Source organism: Engystomops pustulosus, chromosome 1 (genome assembly GCF_040894005.1).
Source record: "Engystomops pustulosus chromosome 1, aEngPut4.maternal, whole genome shotgun sequence".
Lineage (NCBI taxonomy): Eukaryota > Metazoa > Chordata > Amphibia > Anura > Leptodactylidae > Engystomops > Engystomops pustulosus.
In genome coordinates this window covers 30,417,113-30,429,644 of record NC_092411.1, presented here as the reverse complement: position 1 = coordinate 30,429,644, position 12,532 = coordinate 30,417,113, and positions in this window count along the sequence as shown.

The following is a 12,532-nucleotide window of genomic DNA, read 5'->3' as shown; positions in this document are numbered from 1 at the left end:
TATACACGTTCAGATGTGTCATAATCTACTTAGTGTCACAGGTAAACCATTCTTTTTAATTATTAATAAATTTTTATATGTTTTCAAATTTGTCTTTTTTTATGCTTTTTTATATTAAAAAAAAACTGAGTGTAATAGAGAAATATAAAGTGAAGTTTTTTCTATTGATTAAAAATTGCTAAACTCAGCGATCGATCTGAAGTCCAGTTCCTCTAACTAGTGGAGGATCCTGCCATTTTAAGTTTTTGCATTTCAATCTTTTATTCCCCACCTTCCGAAGACCCAGAAATGTTTTATTTTTTCCATTTTTAGAGCTGTTTGGGGGCTTGTTTTCTGTGGGACAAATTGTATTTCTCAGTGGCAATGTTTCTTGTAGGCGTTGTTTTTACAATCTGCACGTTGTTATCATTGGTTTTGCTGGGCTTTTTTGGCATAAAAAAAGTTGCATAGAGTTTTTTTTTTTTTTTTTTTCACTGCTCAAAAGTTGCACAGCACTATTCCACTTCACTATACTGTTGTAAACCTAGAACCACTGGTAGTGCTACACTGTGCAAAGCCACTTTCATGACTTGTGACTTTTTAAAAAAAAGTCTCATAGTCACTCTAGTCCCCTTGTGGTGTATGTGCAACTTTTGATGCATTTTGCGCCTTTCTTGCAACTGTTTGAAAGGAAAAATTCCAGACACATATAGACACATATAGAGCATAAGAAGCCGCCTAATGATAAATTTCCCACGTTGCACCCCGAATGCCTACCCAAATAATAAAGGCAATCAGCCTAATGCTTAATGGCAGCTTTAGTCAAAAGTGAAGCTTCACTTAAAGCCTAACTGTAAAGTTATAGGGACTTTACCAAATTATTATATGTGATTCCCCCTTTGAAAACTAACAGAATGATGCCTACTTTGTGCTGCTCATCCCTTTTCAACATTATGGCATTTTCTGTTCTGAAAGTGTTTGACAACAAACTTTCTTCATCTAGGGAGGTGCCACAGTGCCAGGGGCTGTACACTTCTTCATCTAGGGAGGTGCCACAGTGCCAGGGGCTTTACGCTTCTTCATCTAGGGAGGTGCCACAGTGCCAGGGGCTTTACACTTCTTCATCTAGGGAGGTGCCACAGTGCCAGGGGCTGTACACTTCTTCATCTAGGGAGGTGCCACAGTGCCAGGGGCTGTACACTTCTTCATCTAGGGAGGTGCCACAGTGCCAGGGGCTGTACACTTCTTGATGACACTGTACACAGTAGACACAGGAACATTCAGGTCTTTGGAGATGGACTTGTAGCCTTGAGATTGCTCAGGCTTCCTCTCAATTTTGATTCTCGAGTCCTCAGACAGTTCTTTGTTCTTCTTTCTTTTCTCCATGCTCAATGTGGTCCACACAAGGACACAGGACAGAGGTTGAGTCAACTTTAATCCATTTCAACTGGCTGCAAGTGTGATTTTTCCAACAGTGACAATACTTTTGTCCACCCCCGTTTTTATATTTGGTGTGGAATTATATCCAGTTTGTTTTTTTTGTCAATTCTTTTTGTGGTTTTCCATTGAAGACAAATTAAATGAAGATGATAATACTAAAGAATTTCTGATTGCAATCATTTTTTGACAGAATTGCAGGGGTGCCAATACTTTTGTCCACCACTGTTTATGGTAACAGCCTGGCAGCTTCCCTCACATGGAGGAGCAGGGAACATGTAATAAGTGGGAGAAATCTTTAGTACATGAAGTCTATAGCCTGTGCTGTGTGAGCACGAAGGGTTAATAGCTTATCCACACAGAAGTTATACTGCCCGTGACAAGGTGGGAAAGGAGAAGCATGAGGTGCAGAGACAGAGAAAGTTCTGTAGAATCCCAGACTGGGATGGAGGGACTGATGGAGAACAGGGAGATCTTGTACCTCACTATTCTGTGCAGGAGACTTCTATACCCACTGTCTTGGACACATCTAGCTCTGCAACATTCACTGTCACATGACCTCCTCCTCTGTGAGCAGGGAGCAGCAGCTCCTCCTCTCCCATGTAACCAACTGAGAAACAAAGTGTAAACTAAGTACGGACTCCTGGGCTTGTCAGCAAAGGCAGAGGAAGCTGCTCCTGCAGCACTGAGGTAATCTGAGGGAGACTGACCCTATCTTGTATGTAACCCGGGGACTGCCTGTATAGGTAACAAAGATAATAGGCAAAGTTGTTTTACATCCCAAGAGCTATTGATTTGGGGAAAAAAGAAAACTTTACAGTTAATATTTAACTTGTAATAACCGTTTGGAAATTAAATGTCTTACACATATGCTGGTGTGTTGGTGATTCGTCGTCAGAACAGTTGTAATTGTCCCCCATAGTCAAGAAAGGCCTCTAAGCGTATACTGTGCTCTCCTGTAGGAAGCTGGATGATATTGTACAGACCGCTGTGCTTTTTCATACTGTGTTTCCTGCTGGATGCAACTTATACTGAGCAGGGATTCGCCTACCTGCCAGGAAAAGTCTATGGATACGTTTGGCATGTATGCCGGGAATTTTCTTTTATCCCTTAAAGAAAATCTACCACCAGGATGAACGGTTGTAAACCAAGCACACTGACATACTGGTGTGTGCCCCCACTAACATGATCCACTTTTCTTTAAGTTTCTTATGCCCTTGTTTTTTTTTAGAATAAAAGGCTTTAAAAATTATTACAAATTATACAAATGAGCCAGTGAATAAGAAGCTAAGGAAGAGCAGATCCTGCCAGAGGGAGCACACACCAGAATGTCAGTGTGCTTGGTTTACAATCCTTGATCCTAGTGCTAGATGTTCTTTCAAGTGCTGAATATTATTGATTATTTATCCATAGGATTAATAAATAAAATTCTATTTCTGGGTCCCATACTGATTAGCTGTTTGAAGTCTCATCTTTGTAGAAGACAGCAATGCATTTTCTTCACTTCCTATCTAGCACATGTATAGTGGCTGTAAATGGTATTGCAGCTCAGCCCCATTCACTTGAATTGGAGTTGGACCCAGGCCACATGATGAATGGATGTGATGTTACTGGAAGCTGAGCTTAGAGGGTGACCACGACCGAATGAAACGGCTGATCATCAGGGTTGGTGGGCGTCAGTCCTATACTGATCACCTATTCTAAGAATAACTATAAAAATAACTAAATAAATTGGAATACTGTCTAAACAACAAATAAAACTGACAATGCTGCTTTTATAAAATTGGGGTTACAGCCATCTTGATGGAATTGGAGAATTCTGGTTTGCTTGCTTATAAAAGATGTCTTTTTTTTTATTTTCTAAATGTATTTTTAATAGAGATTTTACAAGAAGTACAAGAGAAGAAATTAAAATAAAAAAAAAAAAAAAAAGCCATAGGCATCCAGCAGGCCCCACAAGATAAGCAAAACAGAGAGAAAAAAACTGTAATTCTACAGAAAAGACAGAAATATTGGCTCCCAGACGGAGGGCAGACCTACATAAGTTGTGAGACCGGGCCTGCACAAACAGTATATCCCCTATCACAACTGAGGAACTCTAGAACCATAATCAGAGAAGACGAGGGAAGACCGTCTAGGGCACTTCATGTCGTGGGTTGGCCGAAAAGTGTCCAACTGCACCCACACCATAGGCACCTGCATTGATCAGGTAGATCATTGGGCAGAGGGGGAGATGAATATCTAGGATTTGAAGCAAAAGCCACTGCACTTGCGACCAAGAAGGTTAAATAAGGGGGCATTCCCAAAATAGGTAAAACCCCTTGACAGGGAGATTTGCATACATACAACAGATCTCTGAGACCAATGGGGCAAGGGTGTGTAAGAGCTGAAGGGTATGGGACTAGTACAGGAACAGCTTATATTTTTTCTCCTTATTTGTAACACAAACACAGAAAATGTACAATAGGGACTCCTTCAGGTAACCAGTATGTTAATATAGGCACCAGCTCAAATCTATAAGTGGGCTCATAGCTATCCAAATCAGGCACATACACTCACCGGCCACTTTATTAGGTACAGCTGTCCAACTGCTCGTTAACACTTAATCACATGGCAGCAACTCAGTGCATTTAGGCATGTAGACATGGTCAAGACAATCTCCTGCAGTTCAAACCGAGCATCAGTATGGGGAAGAAAGGTGATTTGAGGCCTTTGAACGTGGCATGGTTGTTGGTGCCATAAGGACTGGTCTGAGTATTTCAGAAACTGCTGATCTACTGGGATTTTCACGCACAACCATCTCTAAGGTTTACAGAGAATGGTCCGAAAAAGAAAAAACAAAAGAGTGAGCGGCAGTTCTGTGGGCGGAAATGCCTTGTTGATGCCAGAGGTCAGAGGAGAATGGGCAGACTGGTTCGAGCTGATAGAAAGGCAACAGTGACTCAAATCGCCACCCGTTACAACCAAGGTAGGCAGAAGAGCATCTCTGAACGCACAGTACGTCGAACTTTCAGGCAGATGGGCTTCAGCAGCAGAAGACCACACCGGGTGCCACTCCTTTCAGCTAAGAACAGGAAACTGAGGCTACAATTTGCACAAGCTCATCGAAATTGGACAGTAGAAGATTGGAAAAACGTTGCCTGGTCTGATGAGTCTCGATTTCTGCTGCAACATTCGGATGGTAGGGTCAGAATTTGGCGTCAACAACATTAAAGCATGGATCCATCCTGCCTTGTATCAACGGTCCAAGCTGGTGGTGGTGGTGTCATGGTGTGGGGAATATTTTCTTGGCACTCTTTGGGCCCCTTGGTACCAATTGAGCATCGTTGCAACGCCACAGCCTACCTGAGTATTGTTGCTGACCATGTCCATCCCTTTATGACCACAATGTACCCTGTAACATCTGATGGCTACTTTCAGCAGGATAATGCGCCATGTCATAAAGCTGGAATCATCTCAGACTGGTTTCTTGAACATGACAATGAGTTCACTGTACTCAAATGGCCTCCACAGTCACCAGATCTCAATCCAATAGAGCATCTTTGGGATGTGGTGGAACGGGAGATTCGCATCATGAATGTGCAGCCGACAAATCTGCGGCAACTGTGTGATGCCATCATGTCAATATGGTCAATATGGACCAAAATCTCTGAGGAGCTTCCAGCACCTTGTTGAATCTATGCCACGAAGAATTGAGGCAGTTCTGAAGGCAAAAGGGGGTCCAACCCGTTACTAGCATGGTGTACCTAATAAAGTGGCCGGTGAGTGTATAGTTTGATAATACCCTGTAGAGATCTTAAAGAAAGGGACCTTGAACCCTGAAATTCAGATGCTTGTGTATCGTCTCTTATAACACCTCTGTGTAATGTCCCTCTGGATGGGTCCAGTTGGTATAATGGTTGGCTGGAGAGGGTTTGTCCAGTCTTCCCATGCTGCTCTTGGACTTCCTTCCCTTATGTCTCCTGACTTGCCTTCCTTCCAATAGCTCCCCTTTACTTCCACCTACTGCCAAATGCAGTATCATGTTAACACCTACAGAACATTATGCAGTACTACTGAAAGGTTAACATGTGATGTTTGAGATATGTTGAAACATTGGTTATCTTCCTTGCAGAATCCCAGGCAGTGATTGGTTGGTGTCCTGGAAATCTTCAAAACAGAGATTCTATAAATTCCCTCTCTGACCTTATCTTTTTGTTCTTTTGCACATATATGCAACCCAGCATGGGAGGACTGGACAAACCCACTCCAGCCAACCATTATACCAACTGGACCCATCCAAGGGGACATGACACAGAGGTGTTATAAGAGAGGATAAACAAGCGTCTGCATTTCAGGGTTCAAGGTCCCTTTTTTATGATCTCTACAGGGTAGTATCAGACTATATGTGCATGATTTGGATAGTTATGAGCCCACTAATACCTACCAGCCAGCAAGCCCTCTGAACCACTGTACTGGGGCTGAGGTACTCTAAAATTCTTGTTCTACAGCCAGCCAGTCCAGGGCTCTCCCCTTCACCATATGCCCAGTAAATTTATATCCCTGCAGATACCCTTTTCCATTTTTCTAATTAAAAATGTTTAGGTACACCATCAGGGGTCTGGGTCTAGGAGTCTACCATAAATGGAAGAGATAAAGACATTGGTGGACTAGGTCACCTCAAAGTGCGCTGCTTTGGAGACCTGGGCACCCTGGAACAGGGAGGAGACATAGGGGGAGAGGTATCGTAATATTGTAGAGTTAGACTAGACCAGTCTACTGCTTCACTAGAATAATCACTGTGTCTGATGCTGGGTGACAAATCTGTCGCGGTTTAAAAATGTCCAGTCCTACTTTTGTACCATCTAATAGTTGCTCAAGTTAAAGGAACACAAAAGTCAAATGTAGTTCACTGAATAATACGTGTTACAGGGAGGAGCAGGACTCATTTTCATTGCATTTCTAGACCCTAGAGTCCTGCTCCTCCTTTCAGGCCCCACACATGTTATTATAGACTGGGGCTCATTTACTTAATCGGACCATTTTTTCAGAATCCATCGAGTTTTCCAACGGCCACGCCTCCTGATTTCTGTTGCGTGAAAGCCGGCGCGATTACGTCGAAATCCGATCGCGTGCGCCAAAATCCCGGCGAAATTCGGCGCAAAACGGGAAAAATCAGGAAACCTAATGAAAGTCCGGGCCACGGAGCCCTTAGTAAATGAGACTGTGAGCTGTGCCTGGAGTGTTCCTTTTATTGCGCACAGACTTTTGGACCATTTTTAAGACCTGCCCCTTTATTTTATACAAGCCAGAAAAGTGCCCAAAAACGGTAAAACAAATGTAGTGCAGGGAATTACAAGCAGTTTTTTTTTTTCCGTAAATATCTCCAGAATTCTGGTTCAGACATCTCGATAATTCTCCCCCAAAGTGTTTTTAGTCTGGAGGTATTGAAACTGACAGGACCAAGGGAGGTTATGTCTTGCCTGAAGGTCAGCAAAGGACAAAAGGTCACAATATGGCAACACTGTCTGCTCTTCATTTCCATCCCTGTATGCATAGCAATGTTTTCCTTATGTTTCCCAGAATTATTCATGCTGACTTCACCAATGTGGCTCTTCGGTCAAAGCTCCACATCTTTATTCTGTGTAGGAATCCTCAAAGATCCCTCCGTTTAGCTTGGACGGGATTTTGGCCAAACTTTGCCTGTTGGACAGATGGGCTCACAAATAACTCTACGATATTTCTGTATTCCAAGCCGTCAGCCCTCTTCCTCTGCTGGGGATGGGATGAGGTGTTTGCGCTGAGACGCTCTCTTCAGTTAGTAGCTGACATGGTGATGTGCATTACGGCTTGTGGTTTGCTCAAACTTGGCTTTGCAAACTTAAAGGAAATCTGTCATCAGGATTTCACATTTTCATCTAATGACAGGTCCTCATGTAGTACTTCCCATTGTTACTTTTTAGTACCAATTCTAAATCAGTTTTTTTTTTAATTAAAGGGGTATTCTCATTTCGGCAAATTATTGTTATTGTTTGCATGATGAAAAATTAGAAATTTTTCCGAAATACTTTCTGTATCAATTCCTTGTGGTTTTCAGGATCTCTGCTTGCTGTCATTCTTTAAGAATGTTCTATGTTTACTTCCAGTGGGCCGAAATCTGACCATGGTCACACAGGTGCACGGCTCGTTATATCACACAGCTCTGATTACTAACGAGCTGTGCACCTGTGTGACCATGGTCAGATTTCTGTCCACTGGAAATAAACAAAGAAGCTTCCTATAGAATGACAGCAAGCAGAGATCTAGAAAACCACGAGAAATTGATACAGAAAGTATATCGGAAAATTGTATAACTTTTCATTATACAAACAATAGCATGTTTTTGCTGAAATGGAAATACCCCTTTAATATTACTGGTTTTAGTAGATAAAAGTATATCCGGCTCCCTACCAGCAAACTGCATCAAGTCATAGGGGTGTCTGAGTCCCTGTGTCACCATCATTATCTCCTCACAGCTATCCCTCCTTCTCTAAGGACCCTGTAACCCCATGCCTCAAGCATATCTCTGCCAGCTCACATGAGTAGGAGGGAAGGGGGGGGAGAAGGGAGAGCTGTGAGGAGATAATGATGATGACGACACAGGACAATTTGATGCAGTTTGCAGGCAGCGAGCCACGTATCCTTGTGTATACTTATAAAAGGGAATGGAACAAGTAATGTTGATTAAAAAAGCAGATTGGGAATTAGTAATAAAAAGGCTACAGGAACCTGTCATTAGGTGAAAATGTGTAATCCGGATGATTGGTTCCCTTTTAAGTTGGCAAAGCCACGTTTGAACAAATCACAAGACTTCTGAAACAAAACTATTATGTTAATTTTAAAAGCAGATTGGGAATTGGTATTAAAAAGTCTATGGGAACCTATCATTACGTGAAAATATGTAATGCTGATGACAGGTTCTTTTTTTTGAACAGGGATAGAAAAGACCAAAATTATAAATTATTGTAAGAAAAAGGCAGATGTTGCCTGCAAATTTCCTCATATATTTTCAATAGTAAAGAAAAAAAATAACTCCATCTAACCAATTGTTTAGCAAAATCTGTTCTTGTGGTGTCATGAGACAATGTTACCAGTAGAGGGCAGCATTGTGAGACTTATAGGGCCGGACGCCGCACAGTTTTGTCTCCAGCACTTGACATTTGGGATAGGTGTATTATACTTCTTGCAGCGATGGTATAATAAAGAGCGAGGACGACAAAGGAACGCGGGGCAGCCCAGCAATTCAGAGGACAATGTGGATCTCGCTATGAAGTGATGGGAAGGTTTCGGCTGTGGGAGGACTGAATGCATCAGTAAAGTGAAAGTGGGATTACTAATGTATGTAGAATGGGCATCCTGCAGTCAGGTTACATAAACCTTTTTACTGAGGATATTTATGAGGTGTGTTACATAGATATCACATGCTGGGCCACTAGAGATGAGCGAACACTAAAATGCTCGGGTACTCGTTATTCGAGACGAACTTTTCCCGATGCTCGAGTGCTCGTCTCGAATAACGAACCCCATTGAAGTCAATGGGAGACTCGAGCATTTTTCAAGGGGACCAAGGCTCTGCACAGGGAAGCTTGGCCAAACACCTGGGAACCTCAGAAAAGGATGGAAACACCACGGAAATGGACAGGAAACAGCAGGGGCAGCATGCATGGATGCCTCTGAGGCTGCTTAATCGCACCATTATGCCAAAATTATGGGCAACAGCATGGCCATGACAGAGTGACAGAATGAAGCTAGATAGCATGTAAAACATCCAATAATTGACCCTGACACTATAGGGGACGGCATGCAGAGGCAGAGGCAGCGGCAGCAGGCTAGAGAGTGGCATGGCGACATACCCTAATTGGACTCAGGCTTCAAACCAATGGGTGTCAGAGAGGAACCAAAGGAGGTGAGCAAGAAGCGCTCAAATAATATCGGTACATGATAAAAGTTTGCCAGTATATTTTGTGGATTACACAGCAGGGTGGCGACAAAGTTAACATGGAAGCCATGAAAACAACCCAAAATTCTGCCTGACACAGCTCGTTTGATAAGGGGACCATGTATGCTTACAGTTCATGCCAGTCGCTGCACTGGCTGCCAGTCTCCTTTCGAATACAGTTTAAAATAATAATAACCCTCATCCATAAAGCTCTGTATAATGCTGCACCCTTCTACCTCTCCTCTCTTATCTCAGTCTATCGCCCAACCCGTGCTCTTAGATCCGCCAGTGATCTTAGATTAACCTCTACCCTAGTGCGGACCTCCCACTCGCGTCTCCAAGACTTCTCTAGAGCTGCACCAATTCTATGGAATGCTCTGCCCCGGACTATCAGACTAATACCTAACCTCCAAAGTTTCAAACGTGCTCTTAAAACCCATTTCTTTAGGCAAGCCTATAACACTCATTAACTGCATGAAGTTTTAACTCTTCTACTAACCCGTCCTGTGTCGTCCTCCCATCTGTTATCCAGCAACCAACAGGCACCAGACTTCTCTGCAGTCCCATTCACCCTGGACCTGGTATATAAGATGACGGCTGAGTGGTTCAAGCGACAGCAATTCCATTTATTATATTTTTTTCTATTCCCTAAGAAGAATGGCTTGACCATTAAATATTCTTTTACCTCGTGTTACCCCATCATCTTCATAAACCGTAAGCTCTGGCGAGCAGGGACCTCACTCCTGTTGTTCCATACAAATGTTGTGCTCTGTTACATTACATTTGTATTTGTTTCCTATGATTTGTAAAGCGCTACAGAATATGATGACGCTATATAAATAAAGATTATTATTATTATTATTATGGAGGCAGTGAACTAGTAGTAGATTAAAGGTGCTGCAACTATGTTAGTTGGATCTTGGGATGGAGCTGGCGCTCCGCTGCCAGGCGAGCTTTTGCCAATCCAAGCCCCTGTCTCTAGGCTACTCCCCAAACAGCACTTCTAAGAACCTTTTGTATAAGATCAAGTGTAGTAGCGTTCTTATAAGTTTAGGATATGGCGGGTGAGGGGAATGTAAACAGATGCGCAAGAAGCGCTGAAATAATATCCCTAAATGGTAAAAGTTTGCAAGTATATTTTGTGGATTACACAGCAGGGTGGCGACAAAGTTAACAACTTTGATGTGGAATGCCCTGTAATAGCTCTTGGGCGGTGTGCCTTTTATCGCCTAGGCTCAGCAGTTTCAGCACCGCCTGCTGTTGCTTAGCGACGGCACTGCTGCTGTGCCTAGAGCTACCGACTGATGGCGCCATGCCCACGGATGGTAATTCGGAGGAGGAGGAGGTGGAGGAGGGGTGGGAGGAGGTATAGTAGGCCTTTGAGACCTGGACCGAGGTAGGCCCCGCAATTCTCTGCGTCGGCAGTATATGACCAGCCCCAGGGTCAGACTCGGTCCCAGCCTGCACCAAGTTAAGTGTAGTAGCGTTCTTATAAGTTTGGGATATGGCGGGTGAGGGGAATGTAAACAGATGCGCAAGAAGCGCATGATGCGCATGGAGCTGGCGCTCCGCTGCCAGGCGAGCTTTCGCCAATTCAAGCCCCTGTCTCTAGGCTACTCCCCAAACAGCACTTCTAAGAACCTTTTGTATAAGATCAAGTGTAGTAGCGTTCTTATAAGTTTAGGATATGCCGGGTGAGGGGAATGTAAACAGATGCGCAAGAAGCGCTGAAATAATATCCCTAAATGGTAAAAGTTTGCCAGTATATTTTGTGGATAACACAGCAGGGTGGCGACAAAGTTAACAACTTTGATGTGGAATCCATGAAAACAACCCAAATTTCTGCCTGACACACCTCGTTTGATAAAGGGACGATGTATGGAGGCAGCTATATGGACGACTTTTGGAGGTAGCAATGGAGACAACGTGTGGAGGCTGCTATGGAGACAATTTAATTTGGATAGTGCCTGTATGTGGCAGTCCCAAACATTTTTCAAACCAGAGGAGCAGGTAGGTGGCCCTGCAGTAAAATGGAATAGATTGAGTGCCTGTATGTGGCAGTCCCAAAAATGTTTCAAACCAGAGGAGCAGGTAGGTGGCCCTGCAGTAAAATGGAATAGATTGAGTGCCTGTATGTGGCAGTCCCAAAAATGTTTCAAACCAGAGGAGCAGGTAGGTGGCCCTGCAGTAAAATGGAATAGATTGAGTGCCTGTATGTGGCAGTCCCAAAAATTTTTCAAACCAGAGGAGCAGGTAGGTGGCCCTCCAGTAAAATGGAATAGATTGAGTGCCTGTATGTGGCAGTCCCAAAAATGTTTCAAACCAGAGGAGCAGGTAGGTGGCCCTGCAGTAAAATGGAATAGATTGAGTGCCTGTATGTGGCAGTCCCAAAAATGTTTCAAACCAGAGGAGCAGGTAGGTGGCCCTCCAGTAAAATGGAATAGATTGAGTGCCTGTATGTGGCAGTCCCAAAAATGTTTCAAACCAGAGGAGCAGGTAGGTGGCCCTGCAGTAAAATGGAATAGATTGAGTGCCTGTATGTGGCACTCACAAAAATTGTTTCAAACAGAGGACCGGGTAGGTGGCCCTCCAGAAAAATTAAATGCATGAAGTACTATAGCAAGAGCCAGTGGGCCCTGTCAAAAAATAGCCATTTTCCTCTGCTTTACTGTACAAAGAGGAGGAGAAGGAGGAAAATGAGGAGGAGGAGGAGTGGATCAATTATTCAGGTTGAGCTTCCTTCACCTGGTGGAGATTGGAAATTCTGAGAAATCCAGCCTTTATTCATTTTAATAAGCGTCAGCCTGTCAGCGCTGTCAGTCGACAGGCGTGTACGCTTATCGGTGATGATGCCACCAGCTGCACTGAAAACCCGCTCGGACAAGACGCTAGCGGCAGGGCAGGCAAGAACCTCCAAGGCGTACAGCGCCAGTTCGTGCCACATGTCCAGCTTTGAAACCCAGTAGTTGTAGGGAGCTGTGTGATCATTTAGGACGATGGTATGGTCAGCTACGTACTCCCTCACCATCTTTCTGTAAAGATCAGCCCTACTCTGCCGAGACTGGGGACAGGTGACAGTGTCTTGCTGGGGTGACATAAAGCTGGCAAAAGCCTTGTAAAGCGTACCCTTGCCAGTGCTGGACAAGCTGCCTGCTCGCC